This window comes from Sus scrofa, chromosome 1, assembly GCF_054392235.1.
Source record: "Sus scrofa isolate SSC_HxYL_T2T_F1_AM1 chromosome 1, Sscrofa_HxYL_maternal_Yorkshire_Landrace_v2.0, whole genome shotgun sequence".
In the NCBI taxonomy this organism is placed as follows: Eukaryota; Metazoa; Chordata; class Mammalia; order Artiodactyla; family Suidae; genus Sus; species Sus scrofa.
The window spans coordinates 71,060,110-71,083,175 of NC_139383.1; the positions used below are offsets into that span (position 1 = coordinate 71,060,110).

The following is a 23,066-nucleotide window of genomic DNA, read 5'->3' on the forward strand; positions in this document are numbered from 1 at the left end:
CTGGGCTATATTTGTCAAGAAACTCAACCTGTTTCTAATACTTTGTTTGAAATCAGAGGATGGATGAGCTTCTGTCATACAGCATGACATGGTATAAATTTATCGAGCCTATTTTTTGCCAAATAGTAGAGGTGCCTTAGGAAGTTAATTATCAGCACTTTGTGCTAACTGACAAACAGCTTCTTAGCTCCGTGAATGCTACCCCACATAGTTAATCATGGAGCTAACACAGATAAGGTGGAAGCATGCATGCATCATCAGGACAAGCAAATTATACAAAGAAAAAGCAGGTCATTATGAGTTCTGTAGCTAATGTTTAAGATTGTTCTTCAATGCTATTGCCAATTGCCTTTGCAAAATTTTTCCCCAAGATTTTTTAACTGTTCAGGTATCTTTTTATTAGCTCAATTCATTTCCTATTAGTCTTGGAATTTAACAAGCCTTCATGGCAAAGCAGTTCTGGAAGAGATCTTATTAACTTTCCCTCAGGATAATAAGTCCCATATGGAATAAAGAAAGAAATTCAACCCCCAAAAGACACAAGTCATTAGAGTCAATAGAGGGTTAATGTGATTTTTAATAGGAGGCCCATTACAATTCTCAGGACCCATAAAGTTCGTACCACACTGGACATCTATTTAAATATAATCAGAGGGGTTCCTTAATTATCCTACTCCAAAGAAAAAGTAACATCTTTCTCCCTACAGTCTCAGATTTTTTTAAGGAATTATATAAGGTCTGTCATCCTTTGTCTTATAAATAAATAAGACAATCATGCTTGTCTTTCCTGAAAATTTTTCACTAGTTTAAAAAAAAAAAACACATAAATCCTCCATTCAGTTGTTCATTAGAAAATGAATCTGAATTTGGAACTAAGATAAATGGCTCTGGGGTGAAAAGTAGTAACATAAAATTGGCATTTTGTATAATTTTATATATCAGGGATGCATATATATAATACCTAAAATATATTTTCCATCATGTGTATTAAAGATTATCCATACTTTATAGCTTCCTCTGAAAAGTATCAAACCTAGAAAGAAAATAACAACACACATTCAAATAATTAATTCAAAATGCTAAGAATGATTCCCAATATTTAACATTGAAACTGTTTGATAAAACAAAGGTGACCATTTGGAAGGGGTTCTGGAAGGTAAAAGTATAGGTTAAAAATTATATTGGGGATGATAGGACAAATGCTAGTACTGGATTCAGAAGACCTGGGCCTGGATCCCAGCTCTGACCCTAACCAGATGAGTGACTTTGGCCAAATCATTTTACTTCTAAGAGCTTTCATTTCTTTGCCTGTAAAATGAAATGCCAAACATGATGAGGGACAGCAAATAGATTTCACCTAGAATCGCATACTAGTCATAATAGCAGCAGCCTAGAAGACAGATTGAATCCAGGCTCAGCAGGAGTGTTGTGTTCAATCAGTAATGTCTGCCATGGAAGGGAAGGGAAGGGTATGAGAAGCACAAATTACTGTTACCAGATTAAATGGTTCTTAAAATTCTCCTTCAAGTCTAACATTCTGTGATTCTGTAAAACCATTACATAGAAGAGATTTTTTTTCTTGTCCAGGATTTTCACTTGCCGCAAATGATTAAATGTCCATCTCAACTTACAGCAAAACAATCCAAGCCATTAACTTTGGAAATGTTAAACAGGATATGCCCAACTTGACAAGAAAGAGACTTAAAATAAAGAAAATGTATAAGGAAAATTTGGCACAATAAGCCTGAAGACTCCTTATGAGATAAGAATTTTTTTTTTTTTTTTTTTTTTTGTCTTTTTAGGATTTTACCCACAGCATATGGAAGGTCCCAGGGTAGGGGTTGAATTGGAGCTACAGCTGCTGGCCTATGCCACAGCCACAGCAATGCCAGATCTAAGCTGTATCTGTGACCTACATCACAGCTTACAGCAACACCAGATCCTTAACTGAGTGAGGCCAGAGATTGAACCTGTATCCTCATGGATACTAGTCAGATTCGTTTCCACTGAGCCATGACAGAACTCCAAAATAAGAAGTTTCTAGATGGAATAGAGCACTGTCACTCCTACTTGCTCTCCCTCACAGACTAATAGGCAAATCCCTAGTTAACTCCATAGAACAGTAAAATTTTTTAAGTTGGTGGAGATCTCCCTGGAAATGATTTGTTTTCCCCCAATCCAATGACATAGCAATATCATTGCTTATAATGAAGTACAAAGACTAAATAATGCAAATTAAAGTATCACCAACTTCAAGGTTTACCAATAAGCTGATTTGCAAGACAACAATATTTCATACCATGTACTATAATATTATTTATCAATGTTTAATAAGCACTTCATAAGTTGTGGCAAGCAAATGAGAAATGGATTACCAAACAGAGGTGATGAAATATTTATAATACGCAATAGCTACTTACACTGCAGCTGTTCCTGAAACCTTAACAGTAAATTGAATGGAAATATAATAGTGTAATGGTTGTGGAAGTGTTCAATCGGCAATTTGTAATGAAATAAGAAAGTGCATAAAGAGAGTAAATACATTTGTAATGGTTTTTGATTATAATCATATATGATTCAACTCTCCATTATGAACAATGTGCAGATATTATGATGGCTTATAATATTTATAATAATCCTTAGAGAAATTTTTTAGGAATCCTGACATGTATTACTAACTTGTAATAATTAAGTATGTGTCATTACTTTGGGAAAACTTTTACTCATCATACTTTTCTACGCATTTTAAATTGTATTTCTCTAATAAACTTAATAATAAATAAATTTCACCCTTATTTGTGATTAGCAGTACTGTTTTCATTTTTATAAATCATAAATTTTATCTGTTTTTGCTCATATAAGGCTATTTATAGCAAATGGGCCCAAAAAAATGAAGAATTATATCACATACACATATTCTACCAGGAAAGAAATTATCCTCTAAAATTAAAACAATTGCACAGACCTCCAGTCTGTTGTTTTGTTTAGTACAGTTAACACATCTGTAACTCAAACTACCCTTCATTCCTTGAACAAACACTTCCTGCCTCTGCTCACCACCCTGCAGAGGCTTTCCGGTTGCCACAGGAAACAGACAACAGTCTCCTCTGGACCTCCAGAGTGTGACAAAGCTCTTGCCCAACCCCTACAGACTCATCCTTCATGCCTCCATCTGGCTCTCTAAGCTCCAGCTGGACCTGCCTTTTTTCAGGGCCTCAAAATGTCTATCTTGTTGCCTCAGGTGCTTCACACATATTCCCTCTGCCTTAAACAGCCCTCCTGCCCCCAGTCCCACCCTCTCTTTAGAGCTCAGCTCACTATCACATCCCAGGGTGGGGAGGGGGTGGGGAGTGCCTCCATCAGCTCCACAGCACTTGCTCCTTTTCTGAGCAATTGTCACAACTGCAGCTCAATAATTAAGCCTCTGGTCTACCTTCTCTACCTTTGACTCTATTAACAACTAGAATTTCACTCTCTAAAGGTAAGTCCTCCTAAATCATGAGAAATATTCTTGTATACTTTGCCTCCGCTTTACAGTGCACAAATTAACAAACAAAAAGACAGAACCACCAGAACAACAGAACTGTGTCAATCAGGGATCGTCAGAGAAGCATGACCAATAGATGTAGCTGTCTCTCTGTCTCTGTCTCTCTCTCCATATAAATATAAATATATGTATATTTTTATGGGAACTATGTTCTATTTTGTCATTTGACTGAAAATCAATATTCGGATATTGTAGCACACAATGATTTGGCAAAAACCCAGTGGACCCCTTCCATGTCCCAGCACCCTGAGGTGGGCAGACTGGCTCATTCTGGCTTTTCCCAATAGATTGGATTGATAGAAGGGGACCGAAATGCAGCTTCTCCCTTCATTTCCCAGCGTGGAACATCTGCTGCTTCATTTCCCAGGGGATTCCAGGCTGGTGTCCTTCAGTGTTCAGGTGACCTGCTCTGTGACCTCAGGCTTACCAGAGCCTCCGTGAATGTTTGCACACATACATACATACATGACAGAAAGACAGATTTAAAGGAATCGGCTCTTTTGTTTAAGTCAGTTGACCCTTCAGTTATGGTGTCTGGCAAGTCCAAATTCACAGGGAAAACTGGCAGGCTGGAAGTTTAGGCAGGATTTCTACATTCTAGTCTTGAGACAAAATTCCCCCTCCTTCAGAAAACCTCAATTTTTGTTCTTAAGGGATGTCTATATTGATTGGACACTTGGATGCAGCCCTCTCATATTATGGAGGGTACTCTCCTTTACTGAAAGTCAACTGACTGTGAACATAAATCACATCTACAAAGCAACTTCCCAGTAACATCTAGATTAGTATTGGACCGAACACCTGGGTGGCATAGCCCAGCCATGTTAACACATCAAATAACTACCACAGATTATATTCTTGGTTACAAGCATTCATTCCTTCCCGCCTCAGGGACAGGAACTTTCCTGCTCTATGAATTGATCACATGACTTGCTTTGGCAAATGGGACACATAGTCATGCTGCAACAAATATTTCAGTGTGAATTTTACGGCTTGATTTAGCTCAGTTTGGCTGTTCCCTACTATCATGAGAATGGGTTTGTTTCACAAAAAGGCTTCTCTTTTATTTTATATCCTAGAATGAAGACAGTGCATGGAGCAGACCAAAATTTAACCACCAACCTGGATCAGAGCTGAAGCATGAAGTAAATCTACCAGCTTTAGACCACAGTCACTGACATATTTCTTTCACCAACTACTGATATTTGAGGATTATTTGTTATACAGAAAAATTACTAGCAAAAACTGACTAATACGAGACACATTTGTGAAGCCTGCCACATTTTGAGAGCCTATGACATTGCATACAAGGCATTCATGCTGCCAATGACAAAGACATATTAGCTATAGTAAGACTGATTCTTACCTAGATAGATACATATTCTGGCCTCTGGTGTAGTTCTTATCATTTACAAAACATAAGTAGAGCTACTTAAAATTTATTTAAGACTTGCTATGTTTCAGACAGTCTTCTGAGCCCAGCATATGCAAAGGTGAATGTGATTTAATTTCTTTCTTAGGAAGCAAATAGCCTAATGAAGAAAACTGCACATGTTAATATATAAAATAACAGGAGTTTGACATTAAATCCTACATCATGAATTACACCATTGGCAGTGCCTCTTTGCTAACTGAAACCTTCCTCTTATGCCTCAACACTTGACTTGTTACAGTTGTCTTCTATTGGCTCCTGAGAAGATCCATTCCCTTAAAACCAACATCCCTTTACCCATCTTTTCATCTAAATCAAATTATGGCTTCATTAAGGGAAAACAACTGAATGACTATAAAATAACCTTTCTCTAAGTCCCTTATTAATTCAAATTTAAATGGCTCTCTCAGCATTCAAAGCTCTCCATCACTTGACCCAGGCAACCCTTACAGCCTTATCTCCTACCACACCCAATGCAAGCATTCCACTCCAGTCAAGTTCATGCCTACTGCCTGACTATGCTGAGGGTGCTGCTTATGAACAAGTGCCTGGCTCTCAGCTTCATGCTCACCCTTCTGGACTTGGCTCATTGGTGCTGGATCTGGGCTCTGCAAGTCACATTTCCATTTTGCCAGCTGGGATGTACCAACAAGGGGCATTAGGGAAAAGAACTGGGAAAAAGAAAGAATCTTGCTCCCCTATTTCTCCCTGTTGCTCTCAGCACCTGCAAGACTCGCTTACCCTGGACAGAGGCAACCAGTTGGTTCTGGTTTCAGTAGTTCCAGTTTGCCTTTTTTTCCCCTCAACTCCCAGAGCCAACCTTAGCATTCTCCCTCAGAGATACCAATACCAGATCTTCTTCAGAGGTTTGAGTCCTACCTTCTTAGGGTCACTCCTCCAAACTTCTAAGTTCTAATAGGACCAACTTCTTTTCTGTTCCACACCCTAAAGGTGATGGCTGCTTCCTGAAGTTATTGCCTCTGGGACACCTCTTCATTTCCTTTTGCCTTTTCCATTCTCCAATACCTGGCTAGTAACTCTTCGGAAGACATTCTCCCTGCTAAATAGCGGGTACTGATTCTGTTACCTGACTGGATCCCAACTGACAGACCCTAATATATGTACTCTTTGCTCTTATTTTGGTTTTGGCTTTGCTTTTGCTCCGTGTATTCCACTCAGACCAAATGAAGAGTTACTCCTCTCCTCCTCCAGGACTTGACTCTACTCCTGTGTCAGTGAAGCCCTCAGCCTCAACTGTTCTCTCCCTCTGAACTCCAACAGTATCGCTATCACAAGAAGACACACCATCTGTGGAATGTGTCTTGGAGAGGGCTCAGAAAGCCTGCCTTGACTCAAGGACCAGCTCTGCCACTCACTAGGTCCCTCTGAGATTCAGATTTCTTACCATTATATACAAAACTCCACTCTTTTAGGACTCTATATTCCATGTTTCTCATTCATAAATCCTAACTTTCCAAGGAGATGATAACTCCCTTAGGGTCAAAAGCTGCCTAAAACCATCTTTAGTATATGCCCCCTTTATGTTTTCTATGCTTCGCATCATTCAGTAGGCTGAGTACAGAGTGAGGGCTCTCTAAATCCTTTCTAACTAAAATCTCAGAACTGTATTGAAAATTTGTGTGAACCAGAGTTTCAAATTGCTGGTCTGGAAACCAACTTCTGCCCACAGACATGATTTTTTTTTTTTTTTTTTTTTTTTTTTTGGCCTCTGGTAAAGTTTTCTTGACTAGTTGCCGTGATTTGCAAAATGGGAGATTTTATATACAAATTCACAATGCATTCCTTCAGATTTCACAGAGGAGAAAATTTATGATGAGAAGAGAAGGAAATTGTCTAATGTCAAGGACTGTATCAAGAGTAAAATGGTCACTCAAATATGAATGCTTCCTTTGACCTGGGGGTTCCTGAACCTCCTTGCTTCTGTAAAATGATACTGTGAAGTGGGGGTGGGAGAAAGAATGCTATAACAAAGGAAAGTTTAAATCTTAAACTATACTTGCCATTGTCATTTGCCAAATTTTCTCATTTATTATCGATTTACAGCAGGTTTTAATAAGCTACATGATAAGACTGCCTAATACTTCCTCAATGCAATGTTATTTTCAAGTAATTATAAATGATCGACATTGCATTTCATTTGTATTGGCATTCATAATTCACAGAATTTGCTGTGATTGATTTTGAAGAAAACTGATACCAAGGTATTTGTTTTCTGTAATGTAAAATTAATAGCAGATGCATGACTGAGGGAAATTTTTCCCTGCTGTTTTCATAGTTATCAAAACTCTTGGACTCTACTCTCTGTGTTTCTATCCAACATGCTATGCTGTCCCCCTTGCTAATCTAATTCCCTGCAGTATTTAAAGGAATGGCTACTCTTTCTTAAAACTCCTTCATTGCTTAAAACATTTTCATTGTAGTCACACAGCCACCATTTACTGAGCCCTTACTATGCGCCACAGAGCACATCCAGTGCTGTAGTAGAGGTTTCCCTTCTTCTTACAACCCTGACCCCTCCCTGCGTTCTCTTTCGTGGTGAATGGCACTGCCACTCTTCACCAATCCACTCAACTCAGAAATCCAGGTAACTAACTCCTGCACTCTCCTAAGGGTTAAAAGTTCAGAGAACTTAGGAGGGTCACATAACTTAATTCATACACATGTTCATACAGTCCAGGCACATCCCAGAATATCAGTTTGGGAAAGGCAAATGATGATCCAAACTTATGCTTCAAACTAGAACACAAAGCCTTCCAGGCTCACATAAATAATTTATTTAATTCTAATTTGTCATGTTATAGGAAAGATCGTTGACACTTTGGAGAAACACTTAAAAAGAAATAAGACTTTGGTTTTCTTACAGCTAATGAAGGAATCCCTACAGTGGTAGAAGACAGATTGCAAAGTTGGGCAGGAGAATGAAAGCTGAAAAGAGACAGGCTAAAATCCCTAGTAATCTTAGTATTTAAAAGTCTGCTATAAGATCTGGTGCACTTTCCAGGAATGAATTCCAAATCTGCCTGTAGAGCACTTGGCAGCCCACAAAGAAAGGTGGGTAGAATCTACTCTTCCATCACAATGTATGATAAAAACAAACCAGTGGTTCAGGAGAAACATTCCTGATGCTGAAATCTGAAAGGAATTTTCCCCATGGGTCTTTGCGAAGGAAAAAAATAGAGTAAACAATGTCTTTAAAATAATTTTGAATTTCCTAATGTCATTTTATGCTACATTATTCAATGAAGGCCCAAAGCCTAAAAAAGTACAGTTCAGGGAAATTGGGGGGATTAGGTGGAGGGCAAAATGACATGAACAAGATCAGATATAAACATCTCTGTCCACAAAAGAGTCTGTGTGCTTCATGAGGGCAGGTGGCCCCTGTCTTGGTCATCGTTTGGTTCCACAGCACACCACTTATCTTCGTGGAGAGGCTCAACAGTTCAAATGTTCAACAAAACACCAAATGAACAAATCTACATAAAAAGTTCATACCTCAGGCAGTCAAGCATGAAAAGTAAAACATGAAAAGTTGTTATAGCTTTTCAAGGCAGAACCAGGTTATTGACTGGGATCCCAGCAGACATCAGTTTCAGGCCCTCCATTGGTATGCAAAGAATTTGAACAACAGCTTCAGAAGAAACATTTCAAGTTTGCAGTTAATACTAAATTGGAAGAGACAGCAAATAATGAGAAACAAAGCAGACAGATAAAAGGGTTTTAGATATTTCAAGTACCTACCCAGCTAATAAATGCAAATGAAGTTCAGTGCAGATAAGCACAGAATTATGAGTCTGGAAGCAAAGAAGGAAAAGGAAGACTATCTGCTTAATGGAAATGAGCTGCACGGTGCTGACCAGGAATGAGATCTGGGGAATTATTGCAGGAGAAATCCCTCAAGCTTTCAACCCACTTTACTGCAATGGAAAAGAAAGACAATGATAAGCTATATTAAACCACAATACACGACAATTGAGTCACGCTCTACCTTGGGTGAAAATGAAACCAAAGCAAGGAGAGAATAAGATTTTTTTTTTTTTAATTTAAACTGTCAATCTGTTCAGGGAAGAACCATCCTCAATGATTTTTTTTCCTTAATCTCAACCTTAAGCAATTATCTTCTACAGATTTATTGGAATGTGGTTCCTTGTGGTTTGCTTATATTCTCTGTCATTTTCTATGCTGTTCTACAGTTATTCAAGGGTCCCCAGAATACAACCATCATATCTGATAGCAGAAGCCAGCACTATAAAAATCAGAAGACACTTGGACGGAAAAGGTGGAATGGCTCCTGCTACCAAAGGCTTGCATTTTCTTTTTTCTTTTTTTTAAATTGTTTGGTCAAGAAGAGAATCATAGAATCATAGCTTTTAAAGCTAGAAGGCATTCTAAATAATTTTTATGGGCCTCCTATCAATAGCAGCTATTACTAGCACCATGTTACAGCTGTCCTTCTCAGACTCAGAGGTCCAGTGATGTCAACCAACCACATTACAGTCCCCCCAGAACTACTGAAGTCAGACAAACTCTACACAAGGCTGAAGGAGACAGGAATGATGGAAGAATAACTAAAGGTTTTTCAGGGTAAAAACAGTTCTGCCTATTCTTGTTTGGGTTCCTGAAATCCCATATTTATTCATTCGAGAAATATTTTTTGGTTCCCTCCTACGGGCTAAGGACTGTTCTAAATATTGATGATATAACAGTAAACTAAAGAGACAATTCTCCTGTCTTCATTGAACTTAAGTTCTAGTGAAAGACGAGAAGCAGTAAACAAACATGGAAATGCAGTGGACACTCTCAAGGAAGTGTTAGGAAGGTATAACTGGATGATATTTAAAAAAAAAAAAAAAGTAGTTCTTGTAGTGGCTCAGTGGATTACGAACCCAACTAGTATCCATAAAGATGCAGGTTCAATCCCTGGCCTCACTCGGTGGATTGACTGGCATTGCAGTTGCTGTGTGTAGGAAGATGGTTAAGAAAAACCATTCTGAGAAGGTGACATCTAAGGACTTGAGGACTTGAAGAATGAGGAGCCCATAGGGAAATATTGTGATAAAATACAGTTATTACTTGGAGAGGTTAAGGCATTAAAAAAAATAATCGGGAGTTCCCTTTGTGGCTCAGCAGTTAACAAACCCGATTAGTATCCAGATTGGTATCCATTCGATACTTGGCCTTGCTCAGTAGGTTAAGGATCCAGCGTTGCTGTGAGCTGTGGTATAGGTCACAGACGTGGTTCGGATCCTGAGTTGCCAGGCTGTGGTGTAGGTGGGCAGCTGTAGTTCCTATTCGAGCCCTAGCCTGGGAATTTCCAAATGCTGCAGGTGCAGCTCTAAAAAGACAGAAAAAGACAGAAAAAAAAAATCATTTGTTAAAATCTCACTTTGAATTAATTTGTAAGACTTCTTAATCCAATCACCTTATAGACCTGTTTTTTAAAAAAAAAAAAAAAACAGAATAGATTATAGTTAATATGAGAGAAGGATACAGTGGGTTAGGAATACAGAATTCAGACTAGCAAGCAGGTCCTCAACCTTATTGAAGGAGAAAACAAGGGAAAATGTTTACTCAAAGGGACCCAAATACTGAAAAGGTAGATTTTAAACAATTATTGGAACATGCTCCACTAGATTTAGCCACATTTTCCTCAGTAACAATCTTACTGCAGAAATGGCATTTTTTTCATCTAGTGACTTCCACTCAGATAACTTATATAAACTAATAATGTCTCAATTTTCTTTTGAGCTAGGAAAAGCTGTGGTATAATACTGTGGGCACAGCCTCTAAGATGACCCTCAGTGACCCCAGCTTCCTGATATTTATGTAATCCTTTCTCTTTTATAGGTTGGACCTAAACACTCACTTCTTTTTTAAATTCTTTTTAAATTAAATTATAGTTGATTAACAATGTTGTGCCAATTTCTGCTTATATCAAAGTAACTCAGTTATACATATATTTATAACTTCTTTTTTATATTCTTTTCCATCATGGTCTATCCCAGGAGTTTGGATATAGCTTCCTGTGCTATACAGTAGGACCTCATTGTTTTTCCATTCTAAATGTAATAATTTACATCTAATAACCCCAAACTTCCTGTCCATCCCACTCTCTCTTCCCTAGCCCTGGCAACCACAAGTCTGTTCTCTATGTCTGTGAGTCTATTTCTGTTTTATAGATAGGTTCATGTGTGCCATATTTTAGATTCCACATATAAATGATATCAAATGGTATTTGCCTTTCTCTTTCTGACTACTTCACTTAGTATGAGAATATCTAGTTGCATCCAATCTCTAGTTGCTGCCAATGGCATTATTTCATTCTTTTTTATGGCTGAGTAGTATTCCATTGTATTTATGTACCATATCTTCTCAATCCATTCATCTGTCAATGCACATTTAAGTTATTTCCATGTCTTGGCTATTATGAATGATGCTGCTATGAACATAAGGGTGCATGTATCTTTTTGAATTATAGTTTTGTCTGGATATATTCCAAGAAGTGGGATTGTTGGATCATATGGTAACTCTATTTTTAGTTTTCTAAGGAATCTCCACACTGTTGTCCATAATGATTGCTCCAACTTACATTCCCACCAACAGTGTAGGAGGGTTCCCTTTTCTCCATATCCTCTCCAGCATTTGTTGTTTGTAGACTTACTAATGATGGCCATTCTGACCAATGTGAAGTGATACCTCATTGTAGTTTTGATTTAGACACTCACTTCTGTAAATAGGATCCAGAAAAAGTGATAAGAAGTCACTTTCAAGATTAACTTGCAAAGAGACCTTGGTTTCCATCACCTATCTCCTCCTACTCATTCTTCCAGAAATCAGCTGCCATGCTCTGAGCTGCCTTACGAAGAGGCCAGTGGTGCAAGAAACTGAGGGAGGACTGAATCTTGCCAACCACCACATAATCAAATTTGGAAGCAAATCCTCTCCCAATTGAGCCTTTAGATGAGACTGCATTCCCAGCCCACATATTAATCACAGCTTTGTGAGAGAAGCTGAGGTGTACACTTCCAGCAAAACTATGTCCAGGTTCCTAATCACAGATACCGAGATAATAGATGTTTGTTGTAACAGGCTGCTATGTTTTTGGGTAATGTGTTACATAGCAATAGATAACAAATACATATATCACAAAAGTACTTTCAGATTGTGTTCTGTCTTCCTTTGACATTTTTTTTCTACTTTCAAGCAAACACTGCTTATAAAGCAAGATTCTATCTTCCCCATACCTTCTTGAGCATCTGCTAAAGGTTGGGACTATGGTGAGGGTGCACATAAAGGTGGCAAGTTAAAAGACAATAATAACAGTTAGCCATTAAATTTCATGTCATTCTTCATACAATCCCATAACATCACAAGGGATATTAACAAATCCCAGCAAAGTATCTGTTGTCTATAATTTTAATTATTTGTTCAACCAATCAAAATTTGATGATTTTCTTTCCTGCGGTTAGTTTGGGGCATCCCTAAGCTCAGGTCACCAAGGGATACCATACCCTCTCCCCTTAAAGAGAAGCACATCTGCAGCACCTCACAGATTGTAGGTATTAGAGACAGTCTCTCCTTCAGCAACTCTTTCCTTATATCCCCCTGAAGTTCCCAGCTTGACTCCACCACACACAGAGACAAATAAAAAGTGACAAACTCCCAACAAACACCAGCAAAGAAAATGAAATCAATTAAGATTATTAAGAGTTTGTAATTTAAATTGAATCACTTTTGGATTAAATGCCATCATTTCTGTAATATATACTCAGTTTATTTGGGGGAGCCAAAGAGGAGCTCTTATTATATGTAAATGAGTAACACCCTCCTTGCTTATCTTTGAAAAACTAAGGGATTTCTCCATGACACTGTACAAGGTTGCTCCATAATGCCAAAAAAAAAAAAAATACAATACTGATCAAAAGAGACAGCCCCTATATAGCACTGCTACTGGCTATTAGCAACAAGGTCACTATGTAGTAGGTCTTCTTGGCCACAGCAACAACGGTGATATCAGGCTTTGCAAGTTCAGTTCTAAGAACTTGCAACTACAAAGACAAAACATACATTTAAATACCTTGGAAAGCATTTCTCCCTTGCTCCCTTATCTGGGAGGGAGCCAGTCCAACAGGGCCAGTGCAAAGGAAGAAAGCCTAAGAGACCTACCCTACTTCCACTTCTTTATTTTAATCTTTCCACAACATTGGCCTACATAAAAATCAATACATGCGCCAAACTTTCATCAGCAGTTCTCTTAAATAGGCTTCCATCCTGGGAACAACCATAGATTTTAAGTCCAAATCCTCTGCTATAGCACCACTGAGCGCCAAGTAAGAACACCTAAATTAGAGTTTGGCCCTAGCAACACTGATCCTTCTTGCCACCATTTAAAATTTACCTTCATAAATGGAAGCAATGAGAAAACATGCTTTTCCTGTAAACCTCCCCTTGATATAGCTCATCTACAAATGAAGAAATCTAATTTCAATTTTGCTCTTAAGGTTTCCTTTATCAAAGTCAAAAGAGGTTAAGACATACATCTTTTTTAAACTATACCCCTTATATTTACACTGATAACCCTCACTTTCATCTTCCTGAGAATTCTTTCCAGCATTTACATGTTAAACCTTTCTTGTGCTGAAAACCACAACATCTCTCTGGGCTTAAAGTTTAGGAAGCACTTTAAAAATACATATACACACATATACATATACATATATATGTATACTTATATTCCACTTTAATATCAACACTGCTAGACAGTATTTGCTTTGTTGAAAAAAAGATGAGCGCAAAGCCTCAAATTCTGTCAAAAGCCCCAGAGACTACCTACTCTGGTTCTCTCGGGTATTGAGTCATTAGGAGTTTTTTTTGTTTGTTTGTTTTTTAAGTTAGAATTCATTTTTCCTTTTTTCTTTAAATGCTGCACATAGTTGCTTTGTGTTCTATTTAGCCTTGTGCTCAGGTATTTTTGAAAACAAAACATTTGAAAAGTCAGCGATCCAAGGTATCATGCACAATATCATGCTTGGTATCATGCATTGTACCAAGCACGAGGAGCACAACAGGAAAAGTAGGACAAAGACAATGCTCTCAAATGTATGTAAGCTGCTAACCTCTTAAATAACATGAAAAAATAGGATGGTTGATGTAACATCTTTTTCTGAAGACAAAATTAATTATGCTATTTGCCTGCACACCTTTGTAGGATCTATCTTTTTATTCAAGAAGTGGTTGGTTGTACTTTTTATGCACTCTTTTAAAATAAAAATTATTCTAGCTTTCACCAAAACTGGCAGTATTTTCCATAATGTGCAAAATTCTTTATGTGTACCTGGGAAAGCTTGTGAGAGAGTCACTGAATTTAAATATTACAGAATGAAAGGAGAGATTGTTATAGAAATTTCCTTATATCTGCACTACTGACTTCTAAGAAAAGAAAAACTACATTCATTTGAAAGAAATGCCCACATAAATAATACTATATTCATAATGCAGAGTAATGGATATGTTGATTAGAATAATCAATTCCATACATCAAAATTAAAATGCTGACTGTTTTAATGTTTTCATCTTATAAAATTATTTAATATTCTTTATTAAATTTACTGAAAAGCTTCCCAAAATACATCTACATTAGATTGCCCAATCCCTTAAAGATATACTTTTATTAAGTTTTTAGTAAAATAATTCTGTACTCTATAAATAAAAATGATTTAAAAATATGCCCTTCACAGGCAAAAGAATTTGTGAAATCCAAATAAAGTCTGTAGTTCAATAATGCTGTACCAATGTTAATTTCTTAGTTTGAGAAATGTACCACAGTTATGCAAGATGCTATCATTAGGGGAAGCTGGGTGAAGAGTACATAAACTCTCTGTACTACCTTTGCAAGTCTTCTGAAAATTTAAAATTATTTAAAAATAAGAATTTTTAAAGGAAATCATCTTTCAAATTTCAATTTAACATAAGCAGTTGGAAAAGAAAAACTTCTAAGATTTTATTTGGGACCTATTCATAAACATGCAATTAAGAGAGAACATGTGTTCTCAATTGACTTCTGACATTAAACTTATTTTATAGTTCTAGAGACCACACCAAGGCAAAGGGGTTACGACTCCAACATGAGCACAACATATTTGTATTCTCGCTCAGACCTCAGCCTTTCAAAGTCTCTGTAAATCAACATTCTATGTTCTATCACAGAAAAGTAAGAGAAGCAATTATTTCTAGAATAAAATTATCCAAACCAGTAAAGTATTGTAAAAGCACATATGAAAATTCAGTCTTCATGGAACAAAGCAGAATACTGAATTTACCTGTCAATGTTCACTACTTACATGGAAACACTACATTCAAAACTAGTATCTCTCTTGACTCATGAGAAGTTTGAAGTCTTTGCAACTGGCAGACATGTTATGTGGTCCCTTAGTAATAGTGAAATCTCAGTAGACCAAAGTGTAATGGTATTTACATATCTGCCCAATGAAGAAACCCATTATCAGCTCAAACTTGATGTGTAGGGGGCAGGGAGGAAGCTATAATTCTCTGCTCCACTTTAGCACAGAAGTAAACAAGAAAATTACTCAGATGCACATGGAAAAATGAATAACTGAGAAAATGGTAGGAAACGTAACAGTCAAATAATAATGGATGTAATAATAATAAACATTTTTGCAATATATCAAAGAAAGCAACCCACAGAAGCAACACAGATGATGGAGGCCACGAGAGAGGAAATCTTTGCTTTGAGTAACCATAGATACAGTGAAAATTCTCTGTAATTAAAAAAGAGTTCCGATAACAAGAGGGTTCTGCTTCCAGCACAAATGAATAATGGGACAAGAGAGAATAGCTCAGAGAGAAGAGGGCACAGAGAAACTGAATAGAGAAACAGGGAAAATGGGAACCACACCAGAGCAGAAACAGTTCCCATGGTGATTAGAGATATAAAATTAGAGATATAAAAAAGAGTCATCAATTCCTAGCAGAAGGGGCCAGAAATGAATAGCTGAGTGTCCTGGTGTATCACTTGATCTTTTTGTGTAATGTATTTGCACTTAAACCAATACTGTATAAATGTATGCAATTCACATTCCACAGTATGTGTTCTATCATTTCCAGTATCTTTACTGTCTTAAACCTGAGGTAAAGAAACTCTCCAGGTCTTCATAACCCTCCCTGCCTAGTCGTCTGACTAACCACACTGTCAATGCATTCACTGTGCCTGGAAGGGCCCAGGTAGGCAGGTAGGTAGCAGTCTAATGGACCCTCCAATATAGAATGCTACTCTACCCAGCCTTGTTTCTGGTGCTGCAAACCAAATGTCACTCATTTGGCTGTGTTTTACATTTAAAATGAAGTAGCAATTGCCACTGGGCTCATAGGAATACATTGCAGTATTCATTTTTTAAAGAGAACTTTTTAGGATTTATTGATGTTAAAGATTGTCTATTATTATACTTAATAACACTGGATATACATCACAAATGTTATTTGATATAAATATTTCATAATTAAGAAGAAAAAGGACTCTACTGAAAGTTCTAAAATATCATTTATATACATATTCACATTTTGTGCATATATATATACATTTATACATAATTATATACATACAAACATATAATTAGCTTTTATATTTGCTCTTCCAAAATCATTTTCCAGAAAATATTTCATTTTTGTTATGTAGTCCTTCAAAGAGGCAACTAAAACATACTACATACTATCTTAGTTTTAAATATTCAATATAAAAAAGCTCTCTGCAGTATCGCATACTGAATCAGTGAAAGAGAGAATAAACAATAGTTTCAAAACATTGCAGCAATTCCACAGTTCATAAAAGTTGTATACTTTATTAAGATTTCAACATAAATTAATTTAATGTTAGTAAAGACAATTATTTTTTAACCCATTATATCATAAATGTATTACATTTATAGACCATTATACAGGACCCTAGAATTTCTGAGCATGCACTGAAACAAAATGAACATTCGCATCATTTTCTTCTCGCTTTCATGACTTGAGGTTAATTGTAAGCTTCTAAAAACAATCTAGGTTTCCCTTGCACTAGCTTCAAATGAGAGGTCAGCAATGAAACAAGCAAGCATTTTTAGCTAGAGGTCTGGTTTCAATGAACAAGTATAAAAACACTCATTCTTTAATTCCTTGAAGCATTTTTTTTGAAACCAAATGATTTAGTAAAGGCATCTGGCCTGCTTTCCTAAAAGAAAGGTAAGTGCTCCAAAAAATCAAACCTTAATGGAACTGAGGATATTTTAGAGAAATGTAAAATCCCTGGACAAGTCCAGACTAAAGCTCACACTTGCCCAGAATATCTCCGTATCTTCACAGACCTCAAGAGGGAAGTCCCCATCAAAAGGGGGAAGTAGAAGAACAAAAGAGATCCAAACAGTGGACTCATGAATTCTCTGAGCACTCTTCACTGTTCTTCAACACATACTTGCTGAATGCGTATGTGCTCAGCACTGGGCTACAAGGTAACAGTGATGAGCCAAACAATATAGCACCTTCCTTCTAGGGGTGACACTCTGTAGAAAAGGCAGGCAACAACCCACATATCTGATTTACCCTTAAGATAATGGCTAGGAAGAAGAATTTGAAAAGGAATTTTTCCAGCCTAGAGAAAAAATTCAAGTACATTTAGAAAGATGGGGCAAGTGAGGAGAGGAACACCATCTCCCTAAAAATCAACAAGGCTATGAAACCGAACACAGTTTCTATTTGGAAAGAACATTCCATGTTAGAAAGTATTTCACAGGCATTCTCCCATTTAATTTCCACAGCCCTGTAGGGAAAGGGGAAAGTAGGTTTTATTGTCCAAATTATAGGAAACTGCGGCTTAGTGGGTAAAAGCTGCTACTACCTAGGCAATTAAACCTCTGTGGATAGTCTCCACGGTGCTGACCCCCAAGGGCTGGTACACCCCTCACCACACACTGAGGGGACTTTGCTGTGCCCCCAGGATGACAGGGGTGCCAAAGAGGCCATTCCCAGGAAACCTCCCCAGGACCAGGACATCCTCCTTTCAATAACCTAGAAAGTGTGAGAGTAGGCATCTCTGCCCTCTGGGGTCCAGAGAGGAAAATACCCCACCCCCACGGTCCTAGACACCCAAGCAAAGCAGAAGACTCTCTTACAAATGTACTTTGTCAAAAAGAGATCAGGTAAAATTATTTCAAAATATGATATGATTTTATGATAACATAAAAAGCTTAAGGAGAGCAGGGCAGCGAGCACATTCTCTCTCTTTTTCTCAATATTTTCTTTAAGGAAAAGGAATCCGGCCAAAACAGCTTCCTGTATCTACCTTCACATATTGAAAGGCAAACTCTTCTTTCTCCCACCACCATCTCTTCCAAAACTGGAGCATCGGATAAGACCTGTAGATAACTGAATAACCTTTGGGTTTTCCTTTTCTTCTTATAAAACGGTCATGCCGCACACATCTCAGCAATGTGCCTGTCTTCTCTCTATCAAAAGCAGTTCTATAAAATCGAAATACAATGTAAAAGATGACCTCCAGCGAGGCTCTGTGATTTGGCTATTAAAGAGGTGGTGGTGCTGGGCATGTAGTTCCACCCCCAGCCCAGGGTTTCAGCTCCCTGAGAGCTTTGCAGGACTGCAGTAAAGTAAGGAGTTACAGTAAATGAAAGGAGATGGGAAAGGAGAGCAGGAGAAGGTGAGGCTGCAATTTCCTTGTGTGCACTGAGCCTGAGCATTTTCCATTTCAACTGAATATGAAGAATCATGGCCTTGTTTTAAGGATTTAAGAAAAAGAAGACAGTTTAAAACCAAATGCCTGCTCTCTGCTATGGCAGTTCTACTGGCAGGCTGTAATTTGTCGGAGCTAGATAATGGAAATGCAGTTATGTTTGTGAAATCCATGGGCTGTTTATCAGCTAGGTATAGCCCAAAGATACAGGTAGCAGCAAATCTTTCTGTCTGGCAAAAAGTCTTTCGAGGCCGTAAAAGAAAAAAGGGAAATTCCCACTATTTTAACGTAATATACTTCCATTTCATGTTTCATAGGTCATTCTGAAGCAAAGGGAAGAAGTTAATGGAGGAAAACAGAGAATCAGTAGGACGATATGCATGTTTCCTATCCCATGTGGAAGGAACATGAATGCGCATTTCTCAAAAAAAGAGACATTTCCATTCATGTCTTGACATATCTTTAGTCCATAATTTGGAGGCAAACACCGCAAATGACAGTTCTGAACAAAATACTCCTTTGATACTAGGATTGCAGTAACCAAAAACCTTCTTTGGAGGAAAAAGGAATCGTAATCAATGCAGGCAATAATTTGTTACATTTGGGTTTTTTTTTTTTCCTCGTCATTCTTACTTTTCTAGAAGAATCAAGTTCTCAGTAAAACTTCACCCTTATCTGAAAGTATTAAATAAGCATTCCCTAGGTTTTTTGTGAGAAATAATGTACACAGATATAAATGTGATAGGCTCCTTAAGAGCCATGTCAAGCAAATCCTGAAAATTGCTTCCTTATTCACAGATATTGGTATTTACTTCCGAGTTTCCAGCTTCTAGGCTGTATGTTTTACTCCGAGATATAATCTGCTTCATCTTTTCAATGTCAGTATGTCAGTCTTTGATTGAATCAACAACAATGAATATAGAGCTTATTTAGCAATAAACAGAAGGTACATGCACAGACTACAAAAACACCACATAAGTACATCTCAGAATACAGCAGCACTAAATTTCCATTTCAGCATATCTTGCAGCCACACTGTATAACACTAAAGAGGCTGGAGTGAAATGACATTTCAGACCAGGGTTTCCCTGCATGGTTTCCATCCTGATCAGTGCCTGCACTGTTTAAATGAAAAGAAGAAAACACATAAATCGTAAGTTTTTCTCCCACTTAAATATCTCTTACTGGCATTTTGTTCTCTGAAACCTCAAGTCAGCTTCAGAAGGGAGTCCCGCCATCAGCATCTAGCCACACAAATAGCAGACCAGGCCAGCTTTTTATCTTCTGATTCTTTGGTGAAATACTTGTTCCCTAGATCCGCCCCCCAGTCCAAGTTTATCAAGCTCTTAAAAGTATCAGGGTGCTTATCCTTCACAGGGTCCTTGTCAGAATTCAAGGCAGCCACAGCCTTAAAGAACACATAGCAAGTGCTCGTTAAATCATGAGTTCCTTTTGGTATTATCATAGTGAGTGGTTTTTCTAGTTATTTTCCCTAGGCCAGAATTTCTCATTCAATATACTATAACATACCTAGAGAAGGATAGAAATAAAGGAAAATTGCAATAATTTTTAGGGGACTTATCATTCAAATTTGGGGCTTCAACATTTAACAAGCTTGTGACCTTGGTTAAGTTATTTGAAGTCATGGAGCTTCTGTTTCTTTATCTTACACTGGAGATGGTAGTGTTTAGTTCATAGGTTTGGTGTCAGGACTAAATAATAAAGTTCCTCACCCGCAAAGGCAGAAGGGCACACAGATACAGAGCACAGAAACTGGGTAACGTGCTAGTGCTGCCAATTACTGCGTAAGCTTGAGCATTCTTTAATTCCTCAATGATTCAATTTCTTCATCTGTAAAATGGTCATGGTGAGAGTGAACATGCCTATTATGGCTGTTATAAGGACTGGATGGGTTATAAATAACTTTCAGAAATGTGTCTGGACGGTAGTAAGTGTGAGTTATAATGATAGCTGGCATTCTTCCATTCGGTAATGAGATATTTGTGAAGCAACTACAGTATATATGTCACCATGCTGCTTTTGTGCACTGAGGACACAAAAACCAGACACGATCCTTGCACATCCAGAGTCTCATGGGGAGATAAATATGAATCCAATAATAATATAGATAAATGGTTACATACAAACGGAGATATGTGCTTGGAAGAAAGGGAACCATTTTATGAAAGCATAATTAAACAAGAGTCTTCACTGGGGAAGAGGCATTTGGGCCAAGCGCTGAAGGATGAGGAGTTAAGCAGACAAAGAGGACCAGGGAGATGGCTGCAGGGCAAAGGAGCTGTACTTGCGAAGGTCTTGCGGCAAGGGGGCAGGTTGCACCAGAGGAAACAACTGGAGGCTGGAGAAAGGGGAGCAGAGCAGGAACTGAGGCTGGAAAAGTATGTGGTGGGGGGGGCACTGTGCAGGGATTGGGGGCCCAGGGTGAGGATTTGGGATTTTAGCCTCCAAGACTGGGAAACTCTGCAGGCACTGGAAGGTCAGGGGTGGTGACATGATCAGATTTGCATCTTGGGAAGATCTTGCTGACTACACAATTTGGATATGGGCATAAGTACATTCAGGAGCCCAGTTAGGAGGCTGTGGCAGATGGGTCTAGAGCTGCCAGCAGGCTGGAATAAATGAGAACATTAGTGAATTTAGTCCGGGGTCTGTTAGAGAGCACCACAACAGTTAGCTCCCTCTCCTTTGCCTGTCATTGCCTAGCACAGGTCTCCTGTACCTGTAAAAATGTGTAAAACAAGGGCACAGATATAGACAGACATGTGTGCTCAGCCACGGATGGAGTGGAACATGACCTAAGGACAATCTGGCTCAGAAAGAAAAAGTGGGATGACAGGAGCAAGCTGCAACAAGACTTCACTGGGCATGTTTTCACATGGACTCCCCAGACCAACTCCAGCCCAGCCAGAGTAGAGAGCCACCCTGCCACCAGGCAGTTCTGGAGACCCAGGGGACTCTAGATGTGGGACATGGCCAAGGCTGTTTTGCTGCCTCTTTGCAACCTGATCTACCTCATATCTTCCCCTTGGTCTACATCAGGGATCAACTGAAACTGTATCTATCAAACTTTTATGTTAATTATACCTACTTTCCACCAAAAGTTCTGTATTAACAGAACTCATGAAATTATCTGGTAATCTTCTCAGTCACAGAGAATAGATCAAGCATCCATTTCAGCCTCTCTCAGCCTTGATGCTGACATGTCCCCATAGAATACTACCTCTAAGCCCGACTCTCTCTAATGAGGTTTGTTTTCTCATGAGCTATGGCTGACTGGTGGCAATTGTCCTTTACTTTACCCTGACTTTCATAATACAGATTCTCACTCACCAAGAATCAAACATTTACTGAGCACGTACTATCTGCAATGCCTATGTCAGCTGCAGGCGACCCAAAAGTAAGTGGCCCATCCCCAGTGTCAAGGATAAGCAGCCTAGTGGGTAAGACAGATAAAAACCCATTAATTAGAGCAGGATATGGAAGTGCTAAAATGAGGGCATGAATAAATTGTGGAGATCCAGAGCTGGGTATAATTAATTGCTATCTGCTGTGGTACATAAAATCTCCATAGAATTTGTTGCAAAACACCATAAAAATTAGCCTTTCAATTAACAACTTCCTTCTGGCATTTTGTTCTTATCCTTTAACCTCACTGCAATTTCCTCATAGTTCCTGCACTGTGTTATTAATGGAAATGTTTCTCCTCATTATCCAGCAACTTTGTAACATAGACAATTGTGTTCTGGAAGATGCTTGAGAACTTCTTTAACTGATAAAAGAATTAACCTTTCAGACTAAGGCAGCCACTTACTGCTGGGCACAATATGCAGGGATTTTGATTACTTGGGAAACATAGAACATTGATTTTGTATGTGTATGTAATAGCCTAGGAAATAGCTATTCATAAGAGCAAATTTTATTACAGTTAAGGGATTAAAGAACAATAATGCGTCTAATCATGAGTCAGTCGAATCTCAAGTTTTTTAGCTCTCCAAGAATAGATGTCACACAAAATCTTTGGGGCCCAGGGCCAGCTCTACAGCAACAGAAGAGGCAATCATGGACATATGATAACTTGAGGATTGTGGAAGAAAATATCTTCCTCAGTGATAAGGCTACTAGGTTATTAGTGGGAATGTACATCTTCTGAGAAAGAAAGAAATTAAATTAATAAATAAATTAAATTTTAGAACACAGGAACTGGGGGATTTGTGGTATAAACAGGTTGGTGACTCACACTCTGGGCTCTTTGGAAAGATGTCCTTCTTTCGATCTATCCCCATAACATATAGAATAGAATCCAAGCATTC

At 38.1% G+C, this 23,066-nt stretch overlaps 1 protein-coding gene across 1 annotated transcript in view; it reads right to left on the reverse strand.

Moving 5' to 3' along the window:
- The window catches only part of LOC146406138 (uncharacterized), a 92,422-nt gene that overhangs the window by 4,995 nt on the left and 64,361 nt on the right, over positions 1-23,066 (reverse strand). The window lies entirely within an intron of this gene.